The sequence below is a fragment of the Malus domestica genome, chromosome 16 (genome assembly GCF_042453785.1).
Source record: "Malus domestica chromosome 16, GDT2T_hap1".
Lineage (NCBI taxonomy): Eukaryota > Viridiplantae > Streptophyta > Magnoliopsida > Rosales > Rosaceae > Malus > Malus domestica.
This window is the reverse complement of record NC_091676.1, coordinates 36466106-36484927: the sequence shown is the minus strand read 5'-3', so window position 1 is coordinate 36484927 and position 18822 is coordinate 36466106. Positions and strand designations below refer to the sequence as shown.

The 18822-nt window shown below is 40.5% G+C and overlaps 1 pseudogene; it reads right to left on the bottom strand.

Annotated features, from left to right (window-relative positions):
• LOC114822322 (probable inactive shikimate kinase like 2, chloroplastic) overlaps positions 1-16468 on the bottom strand; it is a 35473-nt pseudogene extending 19005 nt beyond the window's left edge.
• Between the last annotated feature and the right edge of the window lie 2354 nt (positions 16469-18822).

Below are 18822 nucleotides of genomic sequence, written 5' to 3'. Positions count from 1 at the left end.
TCTGTGCTTTCTGCTGCCTAGGGTTTGTGCAAGAGACTGCAACGGGGTTTCACTGTGTAATGCCTTTTGATCATAATTTTCCTTCGGTGGTGCGTTGCCGTGTAGTGCTGTGCAAGAGACTGCAGTGGGGCTTCGCTGTGTAATGCCTTTTGGTCACAACTTTCCTTTGGTGGTGACGTCGTCGTGTGGTGCTGTGCAAGAGACTGTAGTGGGGATTTGCTATGTAGTGCCTTTGATCACAGTTTCCCTCAGTGGTGTCTTTGCCGTGTGGTGCTGTGATAGAGACTACAGCGGGGATTCGCTGCAGAGATGGCGGAGTCATTGGAGCTTGAGGCAGAATGTAAGGCATCGAGCTTCATGATCGGCTAGTCGTTTGACGGCGGTTATTGAAGTTCTTCGTCGATTTTGATCATGGTGGCCAAAATGCACTGCTATTTGTTGCTTGGAGCTCGTTCCAGTACGTCACTTTTACCTTGTGGGGTTGTGCAAAAAGACTGCAGCGGGGATTTGCTGTGTACTGTCTTTTGTTACAACTTTCCTCGAAGTTGACGTCGCCGTGCACACCGACCATGTCGCCTGCCAACTCATTCCTTTAAAGAAATAAAGTATTCGTATTTTGAATTTGCTCTTTATTCTTCAAATTGTTTTTTTTTTTATTGATGATGTGACTGTACTTGAAGTTTTGAAGTTTCAAGTTGCCTACGTACCCTTGGTTGAGGAGGGATCAAGTCATGACGTAGTTCAAATGAACGATGGGTTTAACAATGATTTTGATGATGATTTCGCCGTACACAGTTTATGCTCTTGCGGGCCAGGAGCTTTGGCTCATGCAGTTTAGGCTCGTGTGAACAAAGAGCAGGAGTTGTTGCCTTTTTTTTTTAGGGGTAGTAGCGCTTCAAGAATCTGCCATTGATAGGGCCGATCTTCAAGCCGTCTTCCACCATGATTAAGTAGGCGTCATTGGTGTAGACTTCTTGTATTACGTATAGTTCATCCCACTTTGACGTGAACTTGCTCTTTGTCTTGTGAGTTGTGATGGTAGGCCTACGCAATGAAAGGACGAGATCTCCCATTTGAAAAGAACGAGGGAGAACTTTCTTGTTGAAGGTCTTGGAGAGTCGTGCTTGATAACACTCTAAGTGTTGCTGGGCTTCGAGTCTTTTCTCATCCAACGCTTCCAGCTCTTGAAGGCGTAACTTTGCATTCTCTTCATCAGTCAAGCCTTCTTGTATAGCCATCCTTAGCGAGGGGATTTGACTTTCGAGCGGTAGAACAGCTTCCACGCCATATACGAGAGAATAAGGTGTAGCTTGGGTAGGCGTTCTATATGTCGTCCTGTATGCCTAAAGTGCTTCGCCTATTCTTTCATGCCAGTCTTTCTTTGTTCTGCCGAGTACCTTCTTCAGGAGGTTGCACAATGTCTTGTTGAATGCTTATGCGAGACCATTAGCCGGAGCATGATACATGGAGGATTTGTGCTGCTTGAATTTGTATTTCTCGCAGAGCTCGTCCACAAGTCGGTTGGAGAACTGTTTTCCATTGTCAGTGACAATGTAGTGAGGCACACCATATTGGTGGATGATATGTTCCTTGATGAAACGGACGACAGTTTCCTTCTTGACTTCCTTCAGGGGTATGGCTTCAGCCCACTTGGAAAAGTAATATGTTGCAGCCACGATGTAAGCTTCTCCTGCAGATGACTTTGGCGCAATTGGTCCTACGACGTCCAATCCCCATGCATCGAATGGCCATGAAGTAGCTGTGGGGTGTAATGGTTCAGGCGGTTGATGTATGAAGTTGGCATGAAATTGGCAGGCTTGGCACATTTTGGCATGTTCTAGGCAGTCCTTTACCATGCTTGGCCAGTAGTAACCCATTCTTTTGAGCTGGAAATGAAGCTTCGGTCCGGACTGATGCGCCCCACATATTCCTAAGTGTGCTTCTTCCATGGCTTGATTGGCTTCTTCCTCGCCTAGGCATCTCAGAAGTACTCCTTTAAAAGATCACCGGTAGAGTGTCCCTTTGTAATAGAGGAAGCGATGTGCTCGTCAACGTACTTCAGAGCGGTGTTTTGGATCATCTGGAAGTATTCCATGCTCCAAGTAGCTGATCAGAGGCTGTCTCCATTCTTCAACATTGACTGAAAGTATTGAAATAACGTTTGTATCGCTTAGTACCATTTCAGTAACAAGCGGGATTACCCATCTTTGGCAAATTGGCACGTTTGCAGCTTCGTCTTCTTCTAATGTCATGCTTGAGGCTAGGTTGGCGAGAGCGTCTGCCATTTGATTCTCTTTTCTTGTCACGTGTTCTAGTGTTACGACCTCAAACCTTTGTAGCAATTGCGTTGCCAGCCGGAAGTATGGGACGAGATCATCTTTCCTCACCTTATATTCAATCAGAAGTTGATTGATTATGAGCTTGGAGTCGCCATATATCTCAAGGGCTGGGATTTCCATGTTGATTGCCATTTGGAGCCCGATGATCAGTGTTTGGTACTCAGCGACGTTGTTGGAGCATAATTCGCTTAGTTGGAATGAATAAGGTAGTATTTGCCTTTGTGGCGACATGAATACTACTCCTGCCCCCGCTCCGTCTGCTCGTGCAGATCCGTCGAAGAACATCGTCCATGTCGAGAATATGTCGATGTAGAACACCTCATCGTCAAGCAAGTCGTCTGAGATTTTCCAATCGACTAGGATTGGATGGTCGGCAAGGAAGTCTGCTAGCGCTTGTCCCTTGACGGCTTTAGCTGGGACATAGATGATCTCGTATTGATTGAGAAGCAATGCCCATTTAGCTAGTCGCCCTGTCAAAACTGGCTTGGACATGACGTATTTGACCGGGTCAGCTTTAGCAACCAAGTGGATGGTGTAAGCATGCATGTAATATCTGAGTTTCTGGATGGTAAACATTAAGGCAAGGCACTTTTTTTTCTATTGGGGAGTAGTTCAACTCAGCGCCGGTGAGCGTTTGACTGAGGTAGTAAATCGCTCTTTCTTTCTGGGATTCGTTTTCCTATGCCAAGAGTGTTCCAACTAAACTTTCCTGAGCAGCAATGTATAATATGAGCAGTTTCCCTGGTACAAGTGCCCCCAAGACAGGTGGACTTGATAAATACTTCTTTATGCTTTCAAAAGCATTGTTGCATACGTTGTCCCATACGAACGGAACATCTTTCTTCATGAGTCGACTGAACGGTTGACAACGCCCTGCAAGGTTGGAGATGAAGCGTCTGATGAAGGCTAGTCGTCCTTGTAGACTTTTCAACTCGTGCAGGTTTCTTAGCTCGGGCATGCTTTAAATGGCCTTGATCTTTGATTGATCCACTTCAATGCCACGATGCTTGACAATGAAGCCGAGGAACTTTCCAGATGTGACGCCAAATGCACACTTTAACGGGTTCATCTTGATGTTGTATTTTTGTAACCTTTCGAACACTACTCGCAAATCCTTCAAGTGATCTGATATTTTCTTTGTCTTGACCACCACATCGTCTACATAGCATTCTACGTTCTTGTGTAGCATGTCATTGAAGATCTTCTGCATTGAGCGTTGATATGTAGCTCCAGCATTCTTCAGACCAAATGGCATCACCTTGTAGCAGTAGATACCTTTTGGAGTGCGGAAGGATGTTAGTTCCTCATCTTCAAGAGCCATACGAATTTGATTGTATCCAGAAAAGCCGTCCATGAATGATAGTGCCTCATGGCCAATGGTCGCGTCCACCATGATTTCAATGATTGGGCAAGCATCATTGAGGTCTCGGAAGTCTACGCAAACACATATTTGTCCAAATTTCTTAAGGACTATGACGATGTTGGAGATCCACTTAGGGTATTGCACCTCTCGAATGAAGCTTGCTTCGATCAACTTGTCAATCTCGGCCTCGATTTGTGGGATGAGCTCGGATCGATAACGTCTTTGAGTTTGCTTTATTGGTCATGTTCCAGGCTTGACTGCAAGATGATGCACAACAATGATAGGGTCGAGGCCGGGCATTTCCTTGTAGGTCAAAGTAAAGACGTCCTTGTACTCTAATAGCAGCTGGTAATACTTCTCTATCTCGTCTGCACTTAGTAATGCACTCACGAAGATAGGCTTCGGTTCCTCACTTGTGCCTAAGTTGAGTTCTTTGAGATCGTCAACTGTGGCTTGCCCCCCATCTTCGAGTTGTGACGGTGCTACAATGACATCTTCCTCGAGGATTTCATCTTCTTCACCTTCTTGGATTGTGATGTGGAAGACGTCTTGGGCCTCTTCTTCGGTGTTGACCTCTCGAGTTTGTTGGCATGAAGATTGTCCAGTGTGGATGATGGTGCGCCTTTTTACTTTCAGTGATCCAACTGTGTTTACCTCCAAAATTGCTTGGCGCTTCATTCTTGAAGGAATGGAACTTCGAACGTCATCTTTTTCTACCAGACGATCGATCTTTTCTACTTCTGGTGTCGTCTTTCTCATTCTGGAAGGCTCTTTGGCTTCTTCAAGTCTTTCCATAAATAACTGTCATGGAGGAAAGTTAGTCGTATTGGTGAAGGGTGGACGGTACTACTTCATTCGCATGGATCCAAGGCCTTCCTAAGAGCAAACCGTAGGAAGTTCTTGCATCAATCACGTGAAATATTGTGCTTGACTTGAGTTCACCAATGGTCATCTCTACTCGGATCATGCCCATCGCTCTTTGTCCTCCTTGGTTAAAACCTTGGATTAGTAGACGACTTAGGGATAGTTCATCCACCTTGATGCCGATTTTGCTCATTGTTGACTTTGGCATGATATTTATGGCTGATCCGCCATCCACAAGCATGCGGTCGACTTTGTGCTCCTTTACGTACCCAGAGACGAAAAGATGACGGTTGTGAGGCTTGGATCCTAGCAGCAAGTCTTCGTCGGTGAAGTGGATTATGTCCTCGGCAGCACAACATGTGGCACACTCGTGTGGCCAAAGCCTCAAGCCTTCGTTCTTGCTTTCTTGCACTTCGTGGTCGTTTGGACTTGCTAAAACCGCTGCCAGTGCCCTTCGTATCTTCTTTGGCAATTGTAGCGCTTCCTCGATGCTAAAGTGTGTTGGCAGACCTTCTTCAGGTGTAAGAGTATTTTCTCCCTCAGTGGCGACAACTTTGCCTTTTGAGGGTTTTTCCATTTCTACTTCGACCATATGACATGCAGCGATAGTGCAATGTTGGAAGAAGTCCTCCGGGAAGTACTCGTGCAAAGAGACGGGAATGCGTGGCTTTTACTCCGCAGGTTCCCCATCATATATTGGCTTAGCAGCTCTTATGTTTCTTTTAGGCTTCCTATTGCTGCGGCGGCGATGCTTTCTCCCTTGTTCCTCCTTTGGCTTTATAGTTTACGGTCTCGGTTTCCTCATCCTCTTATAGGTCACCAATGTCCATCCTTTGTCATCGTCAGTAGGTGCATCTTGGTTGCTTACCCCCAGTGACGGTGGTGCAGAAGGTGCAGTGTGGTTTGAGTATTACCGAGCATGGTCAGGCATTTCTTGAAGAGGCACAATTTAAATGATTCGAACACGACCGTAGTGGTGTGCGTTGGAGCTGTGTCTTCTAAGTCGAGCTCAATCTGCCTTTGTTGTGCCAACTTCATGATGAGTTCTTTTAGGATGAAACACTTACCCACATGATGACCCACGATGCGATGGTACTTGTAGTACTTGGGATCATTGATGCGATTCATCTCTTCAGGGCGTTTGCATTCAGGCAACTCAATCACCTTCTTCTCCAGCAGGTCGTCCAGTATTGCGTCCATGTCGGAGTCCGGAAAAGGGTATACCTTATGCTCCAGTTCCCTTAAAGTGTTTTTGTACCTATCTTGGGTGTGGGAAGGCTCACTTCTTTTTATCTCATTTGCTTTGTTATTGAATGAGATTTTGACGGGTGCGGACGAGGTCTTGATAGGGGTGGTATTGGTGGTAAAAGCTTCCTTGGCGGGCTTTTTCCCATGATTGTCTGCTCTTTAAGTAAACACCTTATCCCTTTTGAAATCGGTGATTGGCTCATTCTTTCCATGGTGGGCGATGCTCAGCTCCATGTCGTGGGCATGGGTGGCTAATTCTTCAAAAGTTCGTGGTTTGATACCTTGAAGGATGTATTGTAAACCCCATTGCATGCCCTGGATGCACATCTCGATTGAAGAAATCTCGGAGAGTTTGTCCTTACAGTCGAGGCTTAGATTACGCCATCAGTTAATGTAGTCCATGACTGGTTCTTCCTTCCATTGCTTCGTGCTCGTCAGCTCTAGCATGCTCACAGTGCGGCGGGTACTGTAAAAGCGGTTGAGGAATTCCCTTTCCAACTGTTCCCAGCTGTTGATGGACTCGGGCTCCAGGTCCGTGTACCACTCAAAGGCGTTTCCTTTTAACGAGCGCACAAACTGCTTGGCGAGGTAATTTCCCTCCGTCCCTGCATTATTGTAGGTTTCGACGAAATGTGCGACATGTTGCTTCGGGTTTCCCTTTCCGTCAAATTACATAAACGTCGGCGATTGATAGCCCATTGGCATCCTGAAGGCGTCGATCTTCCTGGAGTAAGGCTTCGAGTACAACGTGGAGGCATGGGAGCTCCCTTCGTACTGTGCCTTGATGGTGTTGGTGATCATCTCTTGCAGCTGCTGGATAGAAAGAGATCCTATGAGTGCCGCTGCTTGGTCTGGCTCTGGCTTCACATCAATTTTCTTCACCGGAGGCTCCTCTTCTCCGCCAGCTCCTCCCTTTAGTGGATCATCCTCTGGGTCGGGTTTCTTGCCGTCCTGCGCCTCCAATCGGTTGACTAGTGCTGCAATTTGCAAGTCTTTTTCTTCCACAGTTCGGGTTAGCCTTGCGATTGCTTCATTCATTTGAGCCAACTGCTCATCGATTGAAGTTGCTCCAGTGGTCATGACTTGCATGGCTGAATTGCCGCTTGAATCGACATCGGAGAGCATGGATTCGGAGTATTTCCTTAGGCTTTCCCCCCTTGGTGCCCTTAGTGAGGCTAAGGTGATCAAAGGCTCGTGCCTTGGGTACTCTTGTTCCCTTGGCAGAGTTGATGCAGAGGTGAAAGAGGCGGCATAAGTAGCTCTTCTCTTGCTTTGAGTCGTGATGCCCAAAGTGATGAGGACGCTCTTGTTCTTTACGCCGGTTGCGAAAACAGTTTGAGCCTTCCTTGATGCCATTAATTTTGGAAGTGTGCTTAAATTTCTTGAACGGAGAAAGAGATGAGAGGTAAAGATAGTCCCACCGAGCGTGCCAAATTTGTGAAACGAAAATTTCCTGAAAGGAAAGAGACAAGAACAATGTGCACAAAATAATATTTGCATTTGATGATTTTGGGTTACAATCTCTCTCAAATTTGATCCTTTGATTCGATCTCCGTAAGATGTTGATTTTTGGATGTGCGATTGATCCAAGGGCCGTCGGGGCTTGATCTTGGAAGAACGTTCTTCAAGGGTCATGGGCTTGATCTTGAAAGTGGATTTGAGCGGATCTTCAAGGAGCCGTTGGGGCTTGATCTTGAGGATGAGCGTTTCTTCAAGGGTCGTTGAGACTTGATCTTGAATAACGGTGATGAACGGATCTTCAAAGGGCTTTTGAGCTAGATCTTTGAAGAACAGTGATGAACGAATCTTCAAGGGCTTTTGGGGTTTGATCTTGAATTGGTGGAAGTTCTTCAAGGGCCTTTGGGGCTTGATCTTGAATTGGTGGAAGTTTTTCAAAGGGGCCATCGGGGCTTGATCTTGAAGGTGGATGATTGTTGATCAAAGGGCCGTCGGGGCTTGATCTTAGAAGAACGATGAACGAAGAACGAAGAAGGCTTTTTTGATTCTTTGGGATGAACGGATAATGAACGATGAATACTTTCTTCAAGGGCCGTCGGGGCTTGATCTTGAATTAGTGGAAGTTCTTCAAGAGCCTTTGGGGCTTGATCTTGAATTGGTGGATGATTATTGATCCAAGGGCCGTCGGGGCTTGATCTTGGAAGAACTATGAACGAAGAACGAAGAAGGCTTTCTTGATTCTTCGGGAACTTGGATGCTTGAGAGCTTCGGAGTTTCAGAGCTTCAAAGCTTCAAGGTGTAATATGAATTGGTCATTTGAAATGAATGAAATTGGCTTCTATTTATAGAATTCCAAAACTTGATTTTTGGGATTAAATAATCAGATGAAATAAATCATTTCTACCGGGCGTTGACACGTGTCCTGTTTGATGACTTTTCCAACTTATTTCGATTTTTTGTTTAGACACATGCTACGTGTAAAATTTATGTAATACATGAGCGTTGAAACTTTGATTTATCGGTCAACATTTATTTACCGAAATTTCGATGTCTACAGTATTATTTTGAAATAAAATATTACGTGAGGTATGAAAGTGAAATGTTTTAAAGATGTTGTATAGGGTTGTAATAGACCTTAAACCTGAATGACTACTATGTAATTTACCCATATTAGAAACAAGCACCAAAAGAGATTCCTCCATAATTCATTCTTTTGTTTTAACCAAGGAAGAAAATATCGGTAGTCCGAAAACACGGAAATATCGGTAAAATATCGATATCGATAAAAATTACATGGAAACCACGGAAATTGTAAGAAAAACTTGGAAATTTTTATTGAAACTTTGTAGGATGTTTATTTAGTCAATTATCTATTAGTTTATCACAAAAAATTGGAAGGAAATGCATTGCATGATGGATTTAACATTATCAAGTTGATTATATAGCGATCTGACAAATATTGTGAGTGTAGAAAATATGTAGTAATTAATGAAAGAAGTCTAAACACACCATAATCATTTATATATAATGAATTAGTACAATATTTTACACTTTAGTACCACATAGAGTTCCTATGAGGTTCAAATTTTTCACTATCTTCATCATCTCTATGTGTAGAATGAGTGTATTGTGAAAAGTAGTTATCAAATGATAAATCCCCAAAATAGTTTTGCATGTAATTGTTAATATGCCACCCATATGGATCCGAGATTGGTTGAGGTTGTCCATAAGAAAAATCATTTGAAGATTGAGTCTGGGATTGTTTCCATAAGTCGCTCGATTCCATCCCAACAGGAATGGGATATGAAGGGTAGGGAAATGGTTGGTTATGAGTATAACCATAGTTACTACTTCCCAATCCAACAGAGTCTGAAGTTCTAGATAACGAGTCATCTTCTTGACTTGACAAAATCCCCTTGCCTCTTTCTCTGCGAGTATAGTCCTTCCCTATGGCACCAATTCCTGGTCCTGCCCGCCTACTGCCATGGTCATCATCCTGTGTTGCATGCGTGAAGTTTGCCTCACCAGTGAAGGGGCTCATATATCTGGGAGGTGGTGGTCCATAATAGTTTCCATGTCCACCACCACTACCTCCAGCTCCACTACCTCCAGCTCCACTATGTCCTTCATCATTCCCACCTCCGGTGGTAGGTGAGTCTCCTGATCTTGTACTAGAGCTATCATTAGTATCAGCACGATGTTGTGGTTGTGTAGGATTGGAAGAAGGTGAAATTCCAGTGTTTCTTGGTCTTGCGTGCAAAAGTTCTTCGAAAGAGTCAGAGCTGCTAGATCCCACCTCCTCCTCCTCTAATACTCTTTCTACATTTATCCCTTCATTACGTGCTTCTTCAGCAACTCTGGGAGCTGGGTTGCCTTCATCATCATCTAAATGAAGAGGTCTAATCCATTGAAAAAGTTGGTTACCCTCCGTATCATCATCTTCACCAACAATATCAAACACATCTAGTGGGTCACCACGGTCGACATGATCGATTTCTGCTTCCTTATCTCGAATTTGAAGCTTCATGTTGTAGTAGCAATAAACTAATTTTTCCAAGCTACTATGAGCCAACTTATTTCTTTGCTTTGTGTGTATGAGTGCAAATGTGCTCCAATTTCTTTCACAAGCAGATGAGGAAGCTGTTTGTGATAATACTTTTATTGCTAACTTTCTCACAGTTGGTGCATCGGTCCCATACATGATCCACCATTCAGCTACAATGAAAAATAATGTTGATAAGCCTAATAACTCCAACAAATTCTATTATAAACTTATAGTGAAATATGTTTATACTCACTAGGAGACATATTTGTTCGAGCAGCAACTGATGTTGGTTCTCCAAATGTTCTTCTTGCATCTTTAAACCATGTTAGCTGAATACAATAAATTGTGTTAGTTTAATCCAACAAAGTAATTATTATAATTTAAGTAATTGTGTACTTCATTTCCAAATTGGCCAACTGCTGGTGATGCAGGGTCTAATTTAGAGTATACATTATGTACAGCACGTATAAGGTCACCATCATCTCCAACACCGGGTCTGTATTGGTATCGGGGATTTAAATAATATGCTGTTCAAAGAAACACATACTCTAATAAGAGAAATAATACTTATGCAACTAAAAAAATGAATTGCAAATTATGACATAATTTATACCTGCTGCATGCAAATCGTGGTATAATGTTTTATACCATCGGTCTTCAATTATTTTTATGACCCACCTTGCACCATGTTTTCTTTCCAATTCATCCTTCACTACACGCATCAACTCATATACTGCCCCCATAGTAGGATACACTTCTGTGTCAACGATCCGTAAAACTTTGTAAAGAGGTTCAAACACTTGACACACATGTTTTGTTTGAGTCCAAAAAGCATGATCAAGCACTATACTTTCCACCATACGACCTGTATTTGAGCGGCTGAAATTGTGGTTGGCCCAATCGTCACTAGTGAATAGTTGCTTCAACCCTGCTTTCTTCTTGAGTAGGCTGTTTAATGCAATATAGTTGGTGGCGAATCGAGTGGTAGCTGGACGGATAATTTCTCCTTTGCAAAATTCACGCATCTTTGCCAACAACCAACCGTGATTGTAAATATAATTTGTGATCGTTCTAGCTCTTTTGACCACAGTAGCAACATTCTCTCTCTTCCCCATTGCCTCAAACATGAGATCAATACAATGTGCTGCACATGATGTCCAAAACACATTATGATGCTTCATTAACTTTTTTCCAGCTTTGACAAATGCAGAACCGTTGTCGGTCACGACTTGGACAACATTATGCTCTCCCACCTCCATGATTACATCCCTCAATAATTTGTAAATATACTTGTAATTCTTTATATGGTCTGAAGCATCAACAGACTTCAAAAAAATTGTCTTTCCCTTGGAGTATACCATGAAGTTGATGATAGATAATCTGGTCGGGCCGGTCCATCCGTCACACATGATTGTGCAACCATTAGTTTCCCACTTTGACCTCAACTTGTTAACATACTCGCCAATGTCTTTATACTCCATATCTAAATATTTGTTTCTTATCTCATAGGGAGTGGGAGGTTGTACTCCAACACCGGCCTGTTGACATCCCACTACCATATTTTTGAAATGATGTGATGATGCCTTCGCAGCAGGGACATTTTCATAGATAAAGAACTTGCTAATTAGACGCCCCATTCCCTCCTTCACATTACCTCCCTTGAAATAACTCCAAACACTCTTTTGACGTGCGTTGGATGACTTATATAAACTTGGGGCTATTGGTGGTGTTGGTTGTGATTCTCTAAGACTGCCTCCCCGTCTCATTTGTGCACCACCACTTGTCCCGGAACCTTGTCCCCTATTAGGAATTTTATGAAGGTGTTCTCTTTCCCATGCTGATTGTTTGGAGGCACGTAATGCTTGTTTCAAACTGCGTCGTTCTTCAGGTCCCATGTCATCATCACATTCGTCCTCATCGTCATCATCATCACTGTCAACCGCTTGGCCATAGACTTCTCCCCGTAGCCCAACTCGAATATTTTCCATTCCCTGTGCTATCTTTTCCTTCTGCTGTTTTTTATTTTTTAATAATGTGCTGATGAATGCCTTCACTTCTGGGGGGACATTATCGCATCGTTGGACATTTTTTGATGGATCTAATCCACTAAGATGATACTTCAGTCGTGTCACTCAGCCACTCTTCATTACCCGACCACAATATTTGCAAATTGTGCCATGTTTGTTTCCGTCTATTGGGTCTCCATGTTCCCAAGCTGGATCACGTTTACTGGACATCTTAAACGTACCTATATTTATTTTTCATGAAAATTAGACAATTATGTTTTGATAAAATAAGAGAACCTAAATAATAAAGTTATTCTACAGAAGAATTAAATACAAAGTAAAGAAAATGATTGTAAAAATTTAAGTAATTATACAAATAATATGGAATAATAAAACCTAATATTAATGAATAATAATCCGATTTGATAATAATTCAATTTAATGAATAATAATCCAATTTGATAAAAAAAAATCCTAATATAAAACATGGTGATGAATAATAATCCAATTTGATAATAATAATCCAATTTGATAATAATCCAATTTAATGAATAATCCACCAATTTGATAAAAAAATAATCCTAATATAAAACATGGTGATGAATAATAATCCAATTTGATAATAATAATCCAATTTAATGAATAATCCACCAATTTGATAAAAAAATAATCCTAATATAAAACATGGTGATGAATAATAATCCAATTTGATAATAATCCAATTTAATGAATAATCCACCAATTTGATAAAAAAATAATCCTAATATAAAACATGGTGATGAATAATAATCCAATTTGATAATAATAATCCAATTTAATGAATAATCCACCAATTTGATAAAAAAAATAATCCTAATATAAAACATGGTGATGAATAATAATCCAATTTGATAATAATCCAATTTAATGAATAATCCACCAATTTGATAAAAAAATAATCCTAATATAAAACATGGTGATGAATAATAATCCAATTTGATAATAATAATCCAATTTAATGAATAATCCACCAATTTGATAAAAAAAATAATCCTAATATAAAACATGGTGATGAATAATAATCCAATTTGATAATAATCCAATTTAATGAATAATCCACCAATTTGATAAAAAAATAATCCTAATATAAAACATGGTGATGAATAATAATCCAATTTGATAATAATAATCCAATTTAATGAATAATCCACCAATTTGATAAAAAAAATAATCCTAATATAAAACATGGTGATGAATAATAATCCAATTTGATAATAATAATCCAATTTGATAATAATCCAATTTAATGAATAATCCACCAATTTGATAAAAAAATAATCCTAATATAAAACATGGTGATGAATAATAATCCAATTTGATAATAATAATCCAATTTAATGAATAATCCACCAATTTGATAAAAAAATAATCCTAATATAAAACATGGTGATGAATAATAATCCAATTTGATAATGAAAATGGTAAGGGAAATAAAATAATAAATAATATTAAACATATTAAAATTATCCTAGGGAATAATTATACAACATTACTTAATTACTTAAAAAAATTAACATGTAATGGTTAACATTACTTAATTACTTACAAAAATTAACATGCAAGTATTAATTACTTAAAAAGATTAACATACGAGTCCACACAAATTTATTTGTTGTTGTATAAATTACAATAATATAAATTTAAGTTTGTAAACTTACCTTAAATATGGAACCCTTTGTGTTCAAGCTTTGGAATGGATCTGGAATGACTTTGAAAATGGTAAGGGAAATAAAATAATAAATAACATTAAACATATTAAAATTATCCTAGGGAATAATTATACAACATTACTTAATTACTTAAAAAAATTAACATGTAATTGTTAACATTACTTAATTACTTACAAAAATTAACATGCAAGTATTAATTACTTAAAAAAATTAACATACGAGTCCACACAAATTTATTTGTTGTTGTATAAATTACAATAATATAAATTTAAGTTTGTAAACTTACCTTAAATATGGAACCCTTTGTGTTCAAGCTTTGGAATGGATCTGTAATGGTTTTGAAAATGGTATGGGAAGAAGAAGAAACGAAAATTCTGTGAATGCCTCTGATACTCCACCACACATACATAAGTATATAACAGACATTGACACTGTTTCGCATGTGAAAGAATCTTACTAACTGTCACACGATTTCATTATGAAAGCAGTATTATTTGTTGTCCATGCTCTGAAATTGCAAAAAGTTATTTGGATCATTGGATCAGAGAGCTAGAGATAGGTTTTGAATTATTTGGAGCATTGGATGCTTTTTTTTTCTTACACGCCACCATACAGATAGTCAAAAACAGTGAAGAACTCACACTCCACCACACACACACTTCGAGACCCCCCACACCACACCACACACGCACACCACACACGGAGCTCAGTCTCTCTCTCGATCATTCCTTTCCTTCCTTTCTCGAATCGTCTCAATCTCTCTCTTCTCTCTCTGACCCTTCGTTCTCAGTCTTCTCCCTCCCTTCCCCCTTCTCCAGTTCTTCCACACACACACAGAGACATCATCTCTCGAATCTCGATCCATCTCTCGATCCTCCTCGTCCGTGTCTCCCTCTGCTCCTCCCATCTCACCCGCCCTAAACCCAGCCGTCTACACCACTCGATAACCGCCTTCTAAACCACCTTGTTCCATGGAGATCGACCGGAAATCATCGTAGTCCCAGCCGTCGACACCACTGAGGAGCACGACGTTGTCCCAGCCGTCTTGGATTCGTGAGGAAGACGATGTTCCCAGGCTCCTACTTCTCTTCTTCTCGGCTTTTAATTTAAATTTTTGTACAGATTTCAATTTTTCTGCATGTTGCACCATTGTTGTACTGAAATCGATTTTAGGGATTTAGGAATTAGGGATTCTATTTTTGTACAGATTGCGATTTTTCTGCATGTTGCTTGATTTTTGTACTGAAATCGATTTTAGGGATTTAGGAATTAGGGATTCAGTTCATTTGCTTTGAATTCGAATTTGGGGATTTAGGGATTCGGTTAATTTGCTCCGGCGTTCTTCTCGGCTTGTAAATTACAATTTTTGTACAGATTGCGATTTTTCTGCATGTTGATTTTTGTACTGAAATCGATTTTAGGGATTCCTGTATTGTAGATTCAGTTCATTTGCTTTGAATTAGAATTTGGGGATTTAGGGGTTCGGATTATTTGCTCCGGCTTTGTTCTCCGATGAGTCCATACAAAATATCGCGATAGTTTCGAAAATATCGCGATATTATCGATAATATCGCGATATTTTTCCGAAAACAAGTTGGATAGTTAATAAAATATCGGGGTCCCAAAAAAACGATAATATCGGCGATATTTCGCCGATATTATCGATATTTTCTTCACTGGTTTTAACTTATAACAGTCAATTTATGAGTACAGAAAAGAAAACAATCATAAAGCAGAAAAGGATTAATTAATTATTTTCGAGAAAAGGAAAAGGAAATAAATTTGGTCAGCACCAGAGATCGTGTGTGAGGGAAGGGAGTAAGGGTGTTGAAGGCTCTCATCCATTAGGGCTACATTGCCCCTCCACAAGAATTTAAAATCTCAGTAACATAAGTTGGTCACGTATTTGTACCATGTTAATGTTTGGTCAGCCATCACCATCATCACTCACAATAGCACTGTTTCACGCTTCCATCTAAGTTAATTTTGTAATGTCCATAATCTAAAACTTCAATGATTCATCTATTGAACACTTCAGAAAGAAAGATGACTATGTTTACACTAACACTGATCGTAGCGAGTTCAAGTTTCAATAATATGCACATCATGAGATTACAGAAGGAAGAAGGCACAGCGAGTAGAGGCTCAATAAACACTTGCAAGTTTCCAGCAAAATACTCGCATGATTCAATGGTCTGCTTTGCAAATGATTCCATAAACTCCTTTGTATCTAGTGGTGTATATCTATAACCATATCAACTAAAGATAACAACTGAGTGTAGGAAGACTCGAAAAATCAAAACAATCAAAATTTTGAAAGCATTTGAGATATGGGTAGAGTCTTTAACCAAGCAATTGAATCTCAGTTCCCGTTAGAAACAACTATTGTCCATTACTAGCAGCTAGTTAATCGTTATGAACATGCAACTAGAAAATGGTAGTAAAGAAATACTCGAGACCAACTGCAAGTTCTTGAGCTACTTTTTGGTTAATTTCAGTTGAATCCCCAACAATGTAAATTGATGCTTCTTTCAAAAGTTGCACGTATCCCACTGACAGAGACTCCCAAGACTACATAATATCAGGCCATTTCAATTCAGGATCGTGTTTCTTTTCAGTTTATGACTAACAGATCATCATCGATGTACCTGCGAAAGACAAGAATTGTCCCCCTAAACATATGACCTATAGACTGCACAGTTTTTTATATAATTTCACATTGCATATAGTTTCACAAACCATATTGTTTAAGAAGGCTTTATTTTACCAAACAGATGATTATTTTCCACAAGTATGATAAGAGACCCATAATGCTCTACTTTTATTGTCAATGAGGTGCCATCTGCATCCACAAATACATCTCTCGAGCTTTCGAAATTTCGACCTTTGAGTTGTAATCTTAATTCGACCTCAGAAGAAGCATCAACAAACTGCATTGTAATTTTCACAATTCGAAACAAGATCTAACCGATGGAAGAGAAGCAAGGGATAGGAGTGAGTACCTCGTACACTACAAGAAAACATGGATTATGTGACAACAAACATTTGTCACATAAATATGGAAATTCGTCACATTTGACTATATGTGACGCATTTTCAGCGTCACTAGTTGCGTCACCTATACAACTCACCTATAGTTTATGTGACAAATTTCAAAATCGTCACATTTTTTCAGAAAATGTGACACCACATACGTCACCTAATAACTATATGTTTGATGAATTAGGCGTCACAAAACACAGAGGTCAATGACCAATAAATTCGTCACATATCAGATGTATAAGTGATGAATTTATCGTCACCCAATATGATCCAGATGCAATGGTTGAGGATAATGGTATTAATATCATCACCCATTCCTTTGATATGTGGCACAACTTATGTCACATGTCAAAACCAAATGCTTATTAGGAACAATATATGGCAAACTAATTATCACATTCCCTATTTCGTACTCTAAAATGACAATTAATTACAAATATAAGGAATACTTCATTAATCAACAATTTAAGTATGTTTGTACCATACTTGACCAATCCCGAAACTACTGAACACCGGTCAACGTTATACCGTCAAGGACCCAGAAGAGTTTCCCTCCAACCAAGAGGCCAATCACAGCGCGACACGTGTCGACATCAGAAGCCAATCATAGCGCGACAAGTGTCAACATCAGAAGCCAATCACAACATGACACATGTCAATGTCAGAATGAAACTAGAAACTCTCTTCTATAAATAGAGATCATTCTCTCACAATATTTCCTAATGTCATTTGTACTAAATCATTCACTTGTACTCACTAAATGAGAGCTTGAACCTATGTACTTATGTAAACCCTTCACAATTAATGAGAACTCCTCTACTCCGTGGACGTAGCCAATCTGGGTGAACCACGTACATCTTGTGTTTGCTTCCCTGTCTCTATCCATTTACATACTTATCCACACTAGTGACCGGAGCAATCTAGCGAAGGTCACAAACTTAACACTTTCTGTTGTACCAAAGTTCTCACTGATTTTGTGCATTAACATTTGTCGCCGTCTGTGGGAACGACACTTATTCTCATTCTCTTCAGCTTTGTCAAGCTGGCTTCCACCATTCGTACACTCTCTTTTGACCAGGCATCCCTCTCCAACATGGGGAGCGAAGGAAGCCACTACACATAGAATGACACCCTTCTTGCACCTAGTGCGAAGCAACGAAAAAAGGAAGGAAAAAGGGTTGCTCTTTAAGCTAAAGTCGATGAGCTAGAAGCTCAAAACAACAAGATAGCAATGAAAAATGAGGTCCTCCAAGAGCAGTATGAGATGCTTTTTTAGACGCTCCATGAAACTATGCGTACTCAAACACACGAGCTTGTTGCCCATGTGGACATCAACCATCATCTGGGTGCCCCCCAACATGGAGGGTCACATTCCTTCGACATGGGTATCCCTGATGAGGAGCGAGTTAATCATCAAAACATTAATCAACGTGAGACTTCTCTCAACCCAGCTGCTTCGACCCGAAGCAGAAGAAGTGGATGAAGATACCTCCTTGCAGAAGGTTTGGAAAGATCGAAAACCGTTTATCGTGACTGCCGAGACTTCCTAAAGCAACGTCGAGAGAATCCCCTTCACATATGCTCGAAGATCAATGACCCAAGGGTTTCTGAAAGACTCGGTCCCCTCCCACGACCCAGGCCAGCTGCCAATCTAGGGAAGGAACAACATGTCCTAGAGGAACATGAAGGTACAAGGGACCCTGAGGTATTCCGACAGACTCGCCCTAGAAGTCAGTACGGCGAGTCCAAGGAAAAATCACACACCCATGCTCAAACTTTCTTGCTTCTAAGAGGCGATGGAGACTTACGAAAGAAAATCCCAATGGTACATGACTCCACTCAAGACCCCCTTGTCCTACAGCACCTTGAGGAAGTAAACAAGTTAAAGGCCGAACGTCAGGCCGAGATACCTGACTGGAACCAATCGAGGCCTGCCTTCTCACAATGAGGATTCTCGACAGCCCTTTCAAGCAAAGACAAAACAAAAGCTTGGTTTACAACTTTATACTGGAAGGGAGGACCCAATTGAACACCTTAACCTCTTTGAGTCCACCATGGCATATCGGATGCATATCGACGAAGAGCGATGTCTTCTCTTCCCCTCCACCCTCTCTGGCAGAGCTCTAAACTGGTATTGCTATCTTCCACCTGAGACAGTAGACTCATTTGAGGAACTGAGGAAACTGTTTGTCTCTCAACACATCTTCCAGACCTATCGCTTGCATTCTACAGATGACTTGTACACTAT